Source organism: Coffea arabica, chromosome 2c (genome assembly GCF_036785885.1).
Source record: "Coffea arabica cultivar ET-39 chromosome 2c, Coffea Arabica ET-39 HiFi, whole genome shotgun sequence".
Classification (NCBI taxonomy): domain Eukaryota; kingdom Viridiplantae; phylum Streptophyta; class Magnoliopsida; order Gentianales; family Rubiaceae; genus Coffea; species Coffea arabica.
Window position 1 is genome coordinate 5,182,947 of NC_092312.1, and position 13,097 is coordinate 5,196,043.

Sequence of the window (13,097 nt, forward strand, 5' to 3'; positions counted from 1 at the left end):
CTTGGGTGTTTTTGATCGTTAGTCAACCAGAATTATTGTTGATTCGTCTCTTCATGATGTGACTGTGGGTATTGTTTGAGGTTAGCTTCCTTCTGATTTTCTCGATAATTTGCTGTCGATCAAATCAGTTGGGAACGTTCCTACCCGGTTCCTGTTTACATCTGGGATGCGAATCTGTTATCGATAGCTCTTCTTCCTCGACTTTTTCCCAAGAAAATAGTTGAACTGAAGAGACTCTATAGTGAATAATAAGTGCGGCTTCTTAATTCTTATACTGGAAGGTATGTCTGCGTCGGTAGGTGGTTTTTTTTTTTTTTGGCCCGCTTTCGAACTCTTTTACCTCTTTCTTTGGACAATTTCTTAACAGGTTAATTACCTTTACCTCCCTCAAATTTTTTCTGTATTTCAATCAGCCCCTTAGGTGTGATCAAATTACAAATTCATCCCCCCAAGATCAAAATTTCAAACTATCACACCCTTACCATTTGTACTATAACGTTGACCACATAATCATGTTTCCACTAAATGAGCAAAGATTTATCGTGAAAGTCCTAAAATGTCCATGTAAACCCGAAGTTCTTCTTTTCCTGTGTTTTCATGCGCAATTAAGTGGACCTTGGAGATAAAAATTATGGAGGCGCCTCCAAGCCAAGTGCTTCGATTTGGCAATAATACAACAAAATTTCAAAGAAATTTCACTAAAATAGATCACAATTCTTCTAGGAAATAAAGGAAAATTAAGTTTATCAAAATTTGAGAAGCCCAAAGAATTTGTTCCAAAATTTTATGAAAATATAAAGGGAAAAAAAATAAATGATTTACAAAATAAAGGACAATAAGCTATTAGTTCTTTGGAGCAAGTCTTAAACGGTACATGCAAACTAGGGAATAGGATAATCTCAAGGGAAAAAAAAGGAAAAGAGGAATGAGGTTTAATAGATGATTTTTGTAATTTCACCGAAACATGCATACCCAAGCACTCAAATTGCCGATCTACCATAATCTTCATCATATCCATCTCAAACACCATAAAATCTTCAGAACATTTAGGGTGAATTAAAAATAAATTCTAACAGGCTTTCAAATTTATCCAAAATTTAGTTTATCGTGGTATGATTTCTCAATATTGTATGCTTTTTTGGGTTTTGTGTATTTCAATGGAGGCTAGAAAAAGACGGGAGGGCAGAAGGTTAGCGGGTGTCTTGGTGATTGGTGAAGCATACTTTGCAATCAGATTTTGCAGCATCCCAGACTACAAGGGGTAAGATCGAGGGGCATGAAGGTAGGATCTTGAGAGCTTGGACAATATATCAAGAATTGTAGGGATGGAAGAATTCTTCAGTCTTTCTTTGTTCTTTCTTCCTCATTGATTTTTTTCTTCTAGCCCCTGCTTGTTTCTTTGAAGCAAAATTCTCTGTCTTTGGTTTCTGGTAGCTCATTTACTAATTTCATTTTTGGCATGTTTTAGATGACGGTATTGTTGTACCTTTGTAACATCCGTTAATTGGGTTTAAACAGTGTCATTTGTATGGGGTGATTGTTATTTGATTAAAACTCAAGGTTTATTTTGTAGTTTGGCTGAACCTCCGAGGAGTTGTATGTAATTAACCCTTCCTTAACCTTAATCTTTTCTAGTTACTATTTCGTTTCCTTAAAAATGATGTTAAAAATCAAACTGTCTGCATTGGCATCCAAGAATGTGAGAATATGGGGTTATTTTGATGGGTAAAAACTCGAGTAAATTTGGTTTTCAAAAATTCAATGATTCAGACTGCGTCACTTTTCGAATTATTTGCATTCGCATCAAAGAATATGAGAATGTGGGGTTATTTTGATGGGTAAAAGTTGGGATGAATTTGGTTTTCAAATATTCAATGATCAAGATTGTGTCATATTACTTGGTAAGCGAGGTGACACAATTTAGATTATTGAATTTTTGAAAATTACAAGTGATTTAACATAATTTAGATCATTAAGGGCGTGTTTGGATCCCTTGTTTTTAAGGCCGTTTTTGAAAAACTATTTTTCACATTTCAAATGTTACAGTAAATGTATATTTCCAAAACAATTCCAAAAACAACATATCCAAACATTATATCAAAAACAACTACATATCTATATTTCAATTATGTATATTATATATATATATATATATATTATATTAATATAAATTGAAATATACAAATTGAAAATTATATATATATTATATATAATATAAATATTTATATAAATTAATATTATACATAATATTGTATATTATACATAATATAATATAATATACATAATATGTAATATTGTACACATAAATGTGTAAATATTTATACATAATATATTATGTACATTATATTATAATATATACATTATTAATGTATAATATTATTATGTACATTATTGTGTATAATAATGTTATGTATAATATATAATATACATAATATGTAATAATGTATATTATGTATAATATATTATATTATGTATAGTATACTATATATATACAATATTATGTATATTATACAAATTGAAATTTATATATTAAATATTATATGCATATTTATATAATGAAATATACAATAAACATTACAAATTGAAATATTATATAAACACCATATTTATAATATTATAATCTTTATAATTAATATTAATGTATATTATATATATTAAATATTTATATATTTATTTATACATATTATAAATATTTTTATATATTTATATGAGTATTATATATTATATAAATTATATATAATATAACATATATTACATATTATATATATTATACATTTATATAAATGTACATTTATACATAATATATATATTAATGTATATTTATAATATACATTTATATTATGTATTATATATAATATAATACATTTGTAATACATTTATACATTTATATTAATATACATAAAATTAATTTTATATTTACATAATATTAATATATTTGTACATTTATATTAATTATATTAATACATTTATACTTAATATTAATATATATTAATAAAATTATAATTTATATATTTATATAATATTCATTTATAATTTATACATTTATAATAATATAGACTTATACGTTTATAAATATATTTATATTATGTATTATATATAATATAATACATTTATATATTTTTATATAAATACATAAATATATTTATTTATAAATATTTATAAATGTATTATAAATGCATAAATATATATTTATATAAAAATATAAAATTTATAATTTATAATTTATAATTTATACATATATAATATTCATTTATAATTTATACATTTACAATAATATGCACTTATATATTTATAAATATATTTATATTATTTATTATATATAATATAATAAATTTATAATAAATTTATATATTTTTAAATATATTTATTTATAAATATTTATAAATGTATTATAAATGCATAAATGTATATTTATATAAAAATTATAAATTATAAATTTTAATTTATACATTTATATAATATTCATTTATAATTTATACATTTATAATAATATACACTTATATATTTATAACTATATTTATATTATGTATTATATATAATATAATACATTTATATATTTTTTAGAGAATATATAAATATATTCATTTATAAATATTTATAAATGTAGTATAAATGCATAAATGTATATAAAAATTAAAAATATAAATTATAAATTATAAAAATACCAAAAAATATGTTTTAAAAATACCTCTAAAAATAATCCATAAAACATATATAGTAAAAGTTTTTCATATAGTTTTTGAAAAACAACTCCAAAAACAACTAATCCAAACGGACTTGTATTTAAAAAACAAAATGCTACAGTGCTGTTTTTGAAAAACAACCCCAAAAACAGCTAATCCAAACAGAGCCTAAATTTTTTAAAATTGGATCTACTCAAGTGTAAGTAATTTTAACATGGATCAATCTTCTTCTTGTGGAACGACTTGCAGGGGTATCTTGGTTCTTTATTTTTTCTTCTTTTGGATAACTGTCAAATTTTACATTTCCGACTTTTTTATTGTGCTTAATGTTGGCCTAATCAGCAACATCCCTCAGATCCCGGCTCGAAGGGACTAACCGCCCAGCCCGTGGCACCCAGGGGTGCAGCCCCTCATGCTGGCCGAGCGTGGTACGGTGCTTTGCGCTGCCATTGTGGTTAAGGAAATAAAGTTGCGCCTTCGCTAACAGCTATAACTTTTGGTGCAATGGTAAGCGCTTGATCCTGACACTTAAGTTGTCCATTTATCCTTGGATCATTTTGCTTACGGAGCATTGGCCGTCCCCAAGAAAAAGTCCAGCACCTCGAGAACTTGGAACAGCAAAATCCCGATGGGGCGTGCAGAATGGTAGGCCTTTGATGGATGAAGGCCCGTCATCCCCAACTAGGGCTGCAAACGAATCGAGCCGCTCGCGAGCGGTTCGAGTCAGTCAAACTCGAGCTCGAACTCGAGCTAAGAATATTAAACTCGTTAGCTCGCGAGCCGGCTCGCGAATTTGAGTATATATATATAAATATATATATTATTTTTATTTTTATTTAATGAGTATATATATATATTATTTTTATTTTTATTTAATAATAAAATTATGTATATTACATATATATTTTTTATTTTTTATTTTTATAGTAAAATTACGTATATATCCTTAATATTTTATTATTTATTCAGAAAAAAATATTATTTTATTTATTTTTTAAAAAATAAAATATTTATTTTTTATTTTTTTCGAGCTCGACTCGAATCACTTGAACTCGAGCTCGAAAATTGCCGGCTCGTCGAGTTTGAGCTTGATAAAATTTAGTCGAGTCTCGGCTCAATTAGCTCAAAACTCGACTCGACTCGACTCGTTTACAACCCTATCCCCAGCACACCAAAAAAAGAAAAAAAAAAGAAAAGAAAAGAGCAACAAATGATTTGAAGAGAAAAGTGAGGTAAGGAAGCGCGTTAAAAGTGACATTGTGAAAGAGGAAGCGTTACCAATTTGTTTCGGGCCAGATTTTAATACCAGTATGAGCCCTTTATGTGTTACTCTGTTTATCCCGTCGCGTTCTGATGTTTGTTGGAGTAAAATGAAATTTGGTTCACAAAGAATCAAGCAGCCACGACACATTTTACTATTTGAGCCGGTTGCTGTTACTTACACACATTATCAAATACCAAAACCAAAAAATAAAAAAGGAAAAAAATGTGATTTGATAGTGATTTTCTATCATAACCATCCCCATTTATTTGATTGAGTGACGTATTTTTGATTTTATGTTTTAACTGGCTAGTTTTTCGATTAATTTTTGCAAAAAAAAAAAAAGACATTTGGGATTTTGCGCGAGGTCTCTTTCTTGCCATAGGAGCTAAGCTATACTAGGTAGGTTATCTTTATATTTTTTATAACAATATTAATATAACTATTATTATTATTAGTAGAGAAGATGTGTGATTTTAAATTCTAGCCTCTGAACCTTAATCACTTTGAATCAAAAGGACATCTGAATCATGACCTCTTATCCTTAACCCCCTAGACCAAGGAGTTTGAACTCTAGTTTTGATATAAATTTTTGTTTGTTGTACCCCTATATTTTACCTTGAAAATTCATTGGCAAATTATATTGATTTTGTTATCTAACAAAGTTGCCTTTACACTTGCAACGAAGAACCAAATTTAATTCTCTCACTAGAAGTTTAAGGGCATGTTGTTATAATATAACCATCATAAAAATTGTAACTAACAAAATAATTGTAATTTGATAGAAACAAATTTTACAAGATCATAGTTTTGCCTCTTTTGTTAAATCAATTATAAAAGGACATTATTTATACGCATAGTAGGTAAGCCCTTAACAATATTCCAAGTAAACTGAAAAAAAGGTGAAAGCGTCGTCTTGAAATAATGTTAAGCATAAACATGATAGTTTACTAAGAATCAACTGATTAAATTAACATGATTTGCTAATGAATGTAATGTTGCTCACGTTTTAAAAAGAACAAACAGGGTTGCTGGTTGATATTTTCTTATCATTAATATTTAATACCAAATATTTAGAAGCCTTTATTCCTCAAAATAATAACATCTGCAATTAGGGGTGGGCACGGGTTGGATACCCGTCCCTAACATGATTTGGCTAACCCGGCCTTAATATATCGGATCAGTCATTTTGCGACTCTAACCTGCTCTTAATGTTTTCGGGTACCCGAATAGCAGGTATCCCAAAAAAAGGGGACGGGTCATAGGGTACCCGCCTCTAAAAAAAACTATTTTCCAATAAAAAAATTTATTTTTCACTTAATATCAACATGTTTTTCAATAAAGTTTATATATCACCATTCTCACACATTTCATCCAACAATCAAATCGATCTATATATCACTAACATGATTTGTTCTTTTTAAAACGTGAGAAACATTACAATCATTAGCAAAATTATGTTAATTTAATTAGTTGTTTCTTATTAAACTATCATGTTTGCACTTAACATTATTTCAAGATGACGCTTTTACCTTTTTTCAGTTTACTTAGAATATTGTTAAGGGCTTACATACTATGCGTATAAATACCTTTTATAATTGATTTAACAAAAGAGGCAAAACTATGATCTTGTAAAATAACATCTGCAATAGCTAATAAACAATTTTTTATTCCACAAAGCATGTGATTTTGATAGTTTAGGATTTTTTTTTTTGTCAATCGTCATTTCTACTCTTACTCTATCATAATTTATTTATATGGAAGGTTTAACTGGGCATATGAAGGACCGATAGGAACAGAATCGCCACCGGATCGGATGCTCTCAATTTAAAGAATCACATGATGTGGTAATAAGTGGAAGTCAACTTCTAACCCTTGCCCAATATAAATCGGAAAATGAAATGGCACCAGAAAACAAATGAATTTGGAATGAAGACCTCTTGTACCCCTATATGGTAAGTTTCACCGCAACTCTTCTCGGACACCTCCATAACTAGCTACAAGCAGCCCGATCCCCCAGTCCCCGCCGCCCCTCACCACCCATCAGAAAATGGTTAAGGGAAGCCAAGGAGAGCGCGTCAGGTCATCTAATTTTCCGTCTCCCATCTCCATTTTCCCCTTATTCCGTAATTTCACTGAATTTGATTTTTCTCCCGATTTTTTGGGTTTAACCCTGCAGGCTTTACGTGAGAGGAACTATATTGGGGTACAAGAGGTCGCAGTCCAACCAGTACCCGAACACTTCGTTGATTCAGATCGAAGGAGTGAACGCAAAGGAGGAGGTGGCTTGGTACCTCGGCAAGAAGATGGCGTACATCTACAAGGCTAAGGTTAAGAAGAATGGGGGTTGGACTTGAACTTAGCTCGAACAACGCCGCCGTTACCGTGCTAAGTTCAAGTCGTGAGTAACAGCGGCGTGGTCCGAGCTAAGTTCAAGTCTGCCCCCCAAGTCAGTGAGCGGCGTCGTCCGAGCTAAGAGGTAATATTAACTGTACTGCTGTTCCTTTATTTATCATTCCTATTTGGTTTGCTATTTCTTTTTCTTAAATGAATGTTTCTGTATTCTGATATTTCAGGGATCAAGGGTTCAGGTCTGTTAGATTTAGTCAATATTAGCCAGTAAATAAAATCCCATTGCATTTGGGATTCTTTGCTTTAGAATAGGTCTTTCAGTTTAGGAGTTAGTTAGCAGGAGACTCCTTATTTATTGTATTTTCTGTTTGTTTTGTACGGCTATATATAGCCTAAATATTTCTCGTTCAATCACAGAGAATTCCTTCCACATTTTTTCTTTCCTCTGCAATACTCTTTCCTGTTAACCTTACATCTGGTATCAGAGCCTCGCAAGAGGCTCTATACGTAGAAGCAGCAGTCTTCTAAGGGAGTGCAGGCCACGAAAATGGCAACAGAGAGTGCCTTTATTCAACCAGCAGTGCCGAGGTTCGATGGTCACTACGATCATTGGGCAATGCTCATGGAAAATTTTCTTCGATCAAAGGAGTACTGGAATGTGGTAGAAAATGGAGTTTTTGCAGCAGCAAAGGGTGTGACTTTAACTGAGGCACAAAAGAAAATTTGTGAAGAGCAGACGTTGAAGGATCTCAAAGCTAACAACTATCTGTTTCAGGCATTAGATCGTTCCATTTTGGAGACTATCGTCAACAAAGATACGTCAAAGAGTATCTGGGACTCTATGAAGCAAAAATATCAAGGAACAACGCGAGTAAAACGTGCGCATCTACAGGCATTGCGAAAGGAGTATGAAATTGCTCACATGAAGGAAGGAGAATCTGTGAATGAGTACATTGCTCGTGTTCTTGTCATCACCAACAAGATGAAAGCCAATGGCGAAGAATTGAAAGATGTTGCTGTTGTGGAAAAGATTCTGAGGTCAACGACACCTAAGTTTAATTATGTCGTCTGTTCAATTGAAGAATCTAATGATACAAGTATTTTGTCAATTGATGAGCTGCAAAGCAGTTTGCTCGTGCACGAACAACGCATGAGCAACACTGTACATGAAGAACATGCACTGAAGGTGACCCATGGAAACCAATATGCAGGACAAGGAAGAGGACGTGGGAGCTTTAGAGGCAGAGGCCGTGGAAGAAACAGACAAAGCTTTGACAAAGCAACTGTGGAGTGTTATGCTTGTCACAAGCTTGGTCATTTTCAGTGGGAATGCAAGAAAGGAGTGGCCAATTTTGCAGAGAGTCAAGTGGAGAGTGAAGAACACATGCTGCTGATGGCTTATGTTGAAGAAAAGAAGCAACACAAAACAGACTTGTGGTTTCTTGACTCTGGGTGCAGCAATCACATGAGTGGAAAAAGAGAATATTTTTCCGATTTTGATGAAAAATTCACAGATTCAGTGAAGCTGGGAAATAATTCAAACATGGTGGTCAATGAGAAGGGCAACATCAGGTTGGAGATTGATGGAGTTGTTAGCATCATCTCAGGAGTCTTTTATGTTCCGGAATTGAAGAATAATCTGCTGAGTCTAGGACAATTGCAAGAGAAAGGACTGAGCATTTTATTCCAACAAGGGCAATGCAAAATATATCACCCTGACAAAGGTTTGATCATGAAAGCTAATATGTCTGCAAATCGAATGTTCATCTTGCATGCCATCTCCTTGCCTATAGCACCCACCTGTTTTAACATAGTCACAGAAGATGTAGCGCAGTTGTGGCATTGCAGGTTTGGGCATTTAAGCTTCAGAGGCTTATAAATCTTGCAGCAAAAACAAATGGTGGAAGGTCTACCATTACTCAAGCCACCCTCGAAGCTGTGCAAAGATTGTCTTGTGGGGAAGCAACATCGAGATTCATTTCCAATGAAAAGTTCTTGGAGAGCATCTCAGATTCTGCAGCTAGTTCATGCCGACATTTGCGGACCAATTAAGCCAGCCTCGAATAGCAAGAAAAGGTACTTGATTACTTTTATTGATGATTTTAGTCGAAAAACATGGGTGTATTTTTTGACAGAAAAATCAGAAGCTTTTAACATCTTTAAGAGTTTCAAGATACATGTTGAGAAAGCAACAGATATGTCACTAAAAATGTTGCGTACGGATCGTGGTGGAGAGTTTACATCTCGAGAATTCAACAATTTCTGCAAGGAACATGGAGTGCAAAGATAATTGACAGCTGCATATTCACCACAACAAAATGGCGTTGCAGAACGGAAGAATCGGACTATCATGAATTTGGTTCGTAGCATGCTATCTGGAAAGAAAGTGCCTAAAACTTTCTGGCCAGAAGCAGTAAATTGGGCTGTGCACGTTTTAAATCGTAGTCCAACGCTGGCTGTAAAAGACAAAACACCAGAAGAAGCCTGGAGCGGAATCATGTCGTCAGTTCAACATTTCAGAATTTTTGGTTGTCTCCTATGCTCACGTGCCTGACAGCTCGAGAACTAAACTAGATGAGAAAAGCTTGAAATGTGTTTTACTGGGAGTTAGCGAGGAATCAAAAGCGTACAGGCTCTACGATCCTATCTCACAAAGGATTATGGTGAGCAGAGATTTAGTTTTTGAAGAATGTGAAGAATGGAAATGAGATAAGCAACATGAATTAGTCGTTACTTGGGAGCTGGAATGGGAAGATGATGAAAAGGCAGTGACTGAAGAATCTCTTATAGAAGAAGATGCTGCCAACACACGATCAGAGGAGTCTCTTACCACTAATCAAGAAACTCTTCCAGATCCCGTGGAAGGGAGGAGTAGGAAGCAACCAACTTGGTTGAAAGACTATGTTTCAGGTGAAGGTTTGTCTGATGAAGAGGCAGCATTTTTTGCCTCATATACAGCGGCTGCCGATCCACTTAATTATGAAGAAGCAGTGAAGAATGAAAAATGGAGAAATGCCATGGATGCCGAGATTGCAGCCATTGAGAAAAATGGTACATGGGAACTAATCGATCGACCAAAAGGAGTCAAAATAGTTGGAGTCAAGTGGGTTTACAAAACGAAACTTAATGAGAAGGGAGAAGTCGACAAGTTTAAAGCGAGGCTGGTTGTAAAAGGATATGCACAGCAATATGGTATAGATTACACAGAAGTGTTTGCTCCAGTGGCCCGTATGGAGACTGTTCGATTGGTGATCGCTCTAGCAGCACAAAAAGGGTGGGCTATCCATCAATTAGATGTGAAGTCTGCCTTTTTACATGGAGAACTAGTTGAAGATGTTTTTGTTGAGCAACCGTGTGGTTACATTCAAGAGGGAAAGGAGAAAAAGGTGTACAAGCTGAAGAAAGCTTTGTATGGGCTTAAACAGGCTCCGCGTGCTTGGTACAGCCGTATTGAAACATATTTCATGAAGGAAGGTTTTCAAAAATGTGATTATGAGCATACCCTTTTTGTTAAACGAAACATGGAGGGCAGCATGCTTATTGTAAGTATATATGTTGACGATCTTCTTTTCACAGGAAATGATGGTTTGATGTTTACTGAGTTTAAGAACTCGATGAAGAATGAGTTTGATATGACTGATCTTGGTAAAATGAAATATTTCTTCGGTCTCGAAGTCTTGCAGAAATCAGGTGGAATTTTTATAACTCAAAGAAAGTATGCTCAGGAGGTGTTGCAACGTTTTGAAATGAACCAAAGCAATTCTGTTCAAACTCCAATGGTTCCTGGTTTCAAGCTTTGCAAGGATGAAGAAGGAATTAAGGTGGACAAGACTCACTTCAAACAATTGGTAGGCTGTCTTATGTATCTGACTGCGACTCGTCCAGATGTGATGTTTGCAGTAAGTCTTTTGAGCAAATATATGGAGAATCCTACTCAGCTTCATTTACAACTAGCAAAGAGAGTGTTGAGATATTTGCAAGGAACAACTGAGTATGGAATTTTCTATAAGAAGGGAGGAAATGATGATTTTTTAGCATACACTGATAGTGATTATGCGGGTGACTTGGATGATAGAAGAAGTACATCAGGCTATGTTTTTCTCTTCGGTTCTGGTGCTGTATCATGATCTTCTAAGAAACAACCTATTGTGAGTCTGTCTACCACCGAAGCTGAATTTATTGCTGCTGCTGCTTGTGCTTGTCAAGCAATTTGGTTAAAAAGAGTGCTCAAAACGCTGGATCAGACTCAACAAGAGAAAAATACTATCCATTGTGACAATAGCTCTGCAATCGAGCTCTCAAGAAACCCAGTTTTGCATGGTCGTAGTAAGCATATAGATGTTCGTTTCCATTTCCTTCGAGAACTTGCACAGACAGGTATGATAGAGTTAGTTCATTGCAATACTTTGGAACAAATAGCTGATGTGATGACAAAGCCTCTTAAGTTGGATGTTTTTCTGAAGCTGCGTACTATGCTTGGAGTTTGTGCAGAGAGCAGTATAAACTAAATTCGTTCAGCATTTAGTTTAAGGGAGGAATTGTTAGATTTAGTCAATATTAGCCAGTAAATAAAATCCCATTGCATTTGGGATTCTTTGCTTTAGAATAGGTCTTTCGGTTTAGGAGTTAGTTAGCAAGAGACTCCTTATTTATTGTATTTTCTGTTTGTTTTGTACGGCTATATATAGCCTAAATATTTCTCGTTCAATCACGGAGAATTCCTTCCACCTTTTTTCTTTCCTCTGCAATACTCTTTCCTGTTAACCTTATAGGGTCTTCATGTACCCAATCAATATTTAATGTATTCTTTATCCGCTTTTTTAAAAATTTTCCAAGGTTATGTTTATGGTTGCTTTTTGGTGAAAAATTTGTTACCTATACTTTCAGTGAGATGTTTCTTTTGCAATATCTGAATTAGAGTTTAATAATTTGGGTCATTTACGGGGATGCTCTGACTTTCAGTGAGATGTTTCTTTTGCAATATCTGAATTAGAGTTTAAATATGAAATTTTGACTCGCCACTTTTAAGATCAACAATTGAATTAATTGGTTTGTGATTGTTTTAAAATTTGAAAGTGTCAATCGCTTACTTCTTTTGTCATACTTTTCCTTCGTTTCTTTTTTCTGTTCAAATTTAATTCAATATAAACACTTGATAATATTTAGAATTAAATGTTTTCTTTGTTTTCAATTTTTGAATAAAAGTAAAATGAACATGAGTAGAAAATTAACATTCTTTAAAACTCCTTTATATATCTATTTAATTTTACTTGAATATTACATTCAGACGAAATCAAATAAAGACATATTATATGCTATTTATATTGTTCATGTGAAATTAAATAGACATATATACATGAGTTACTTTTTAAAGTTATTTGCATATATGATCAATGATGGATAAAAAAATTTAATTTATAAAATATGAGGGTCGAAACAATTCATTTTGTGAAATGTGAAATATTATCAATCAGATTATGTAAATTTTGATTTGCTAATTTTGTCCTTAAAAATGATCACGTGCAAAAGCACGTGGTGGATTCCAATAAAAAAACTAGATGCAAATTTAGGTAGAGATGAAATTTGACAAATATGAATTTATAAGGGACGTAAAAATACACTTTTAAAAGTGAGAAAAAAAAATTCATTTTGCAAACAATAAGGGGTGTTTTGAACGATTTTTCCTAAAAAAAAATATAAAATATGCTATGTTTTATTGATTTATTTCTTTAATTTACGGGTCTATTATTTCACATGTTTTACAAGAAATTTTCATCATCTGTAATTAAAAAAAAAATCAA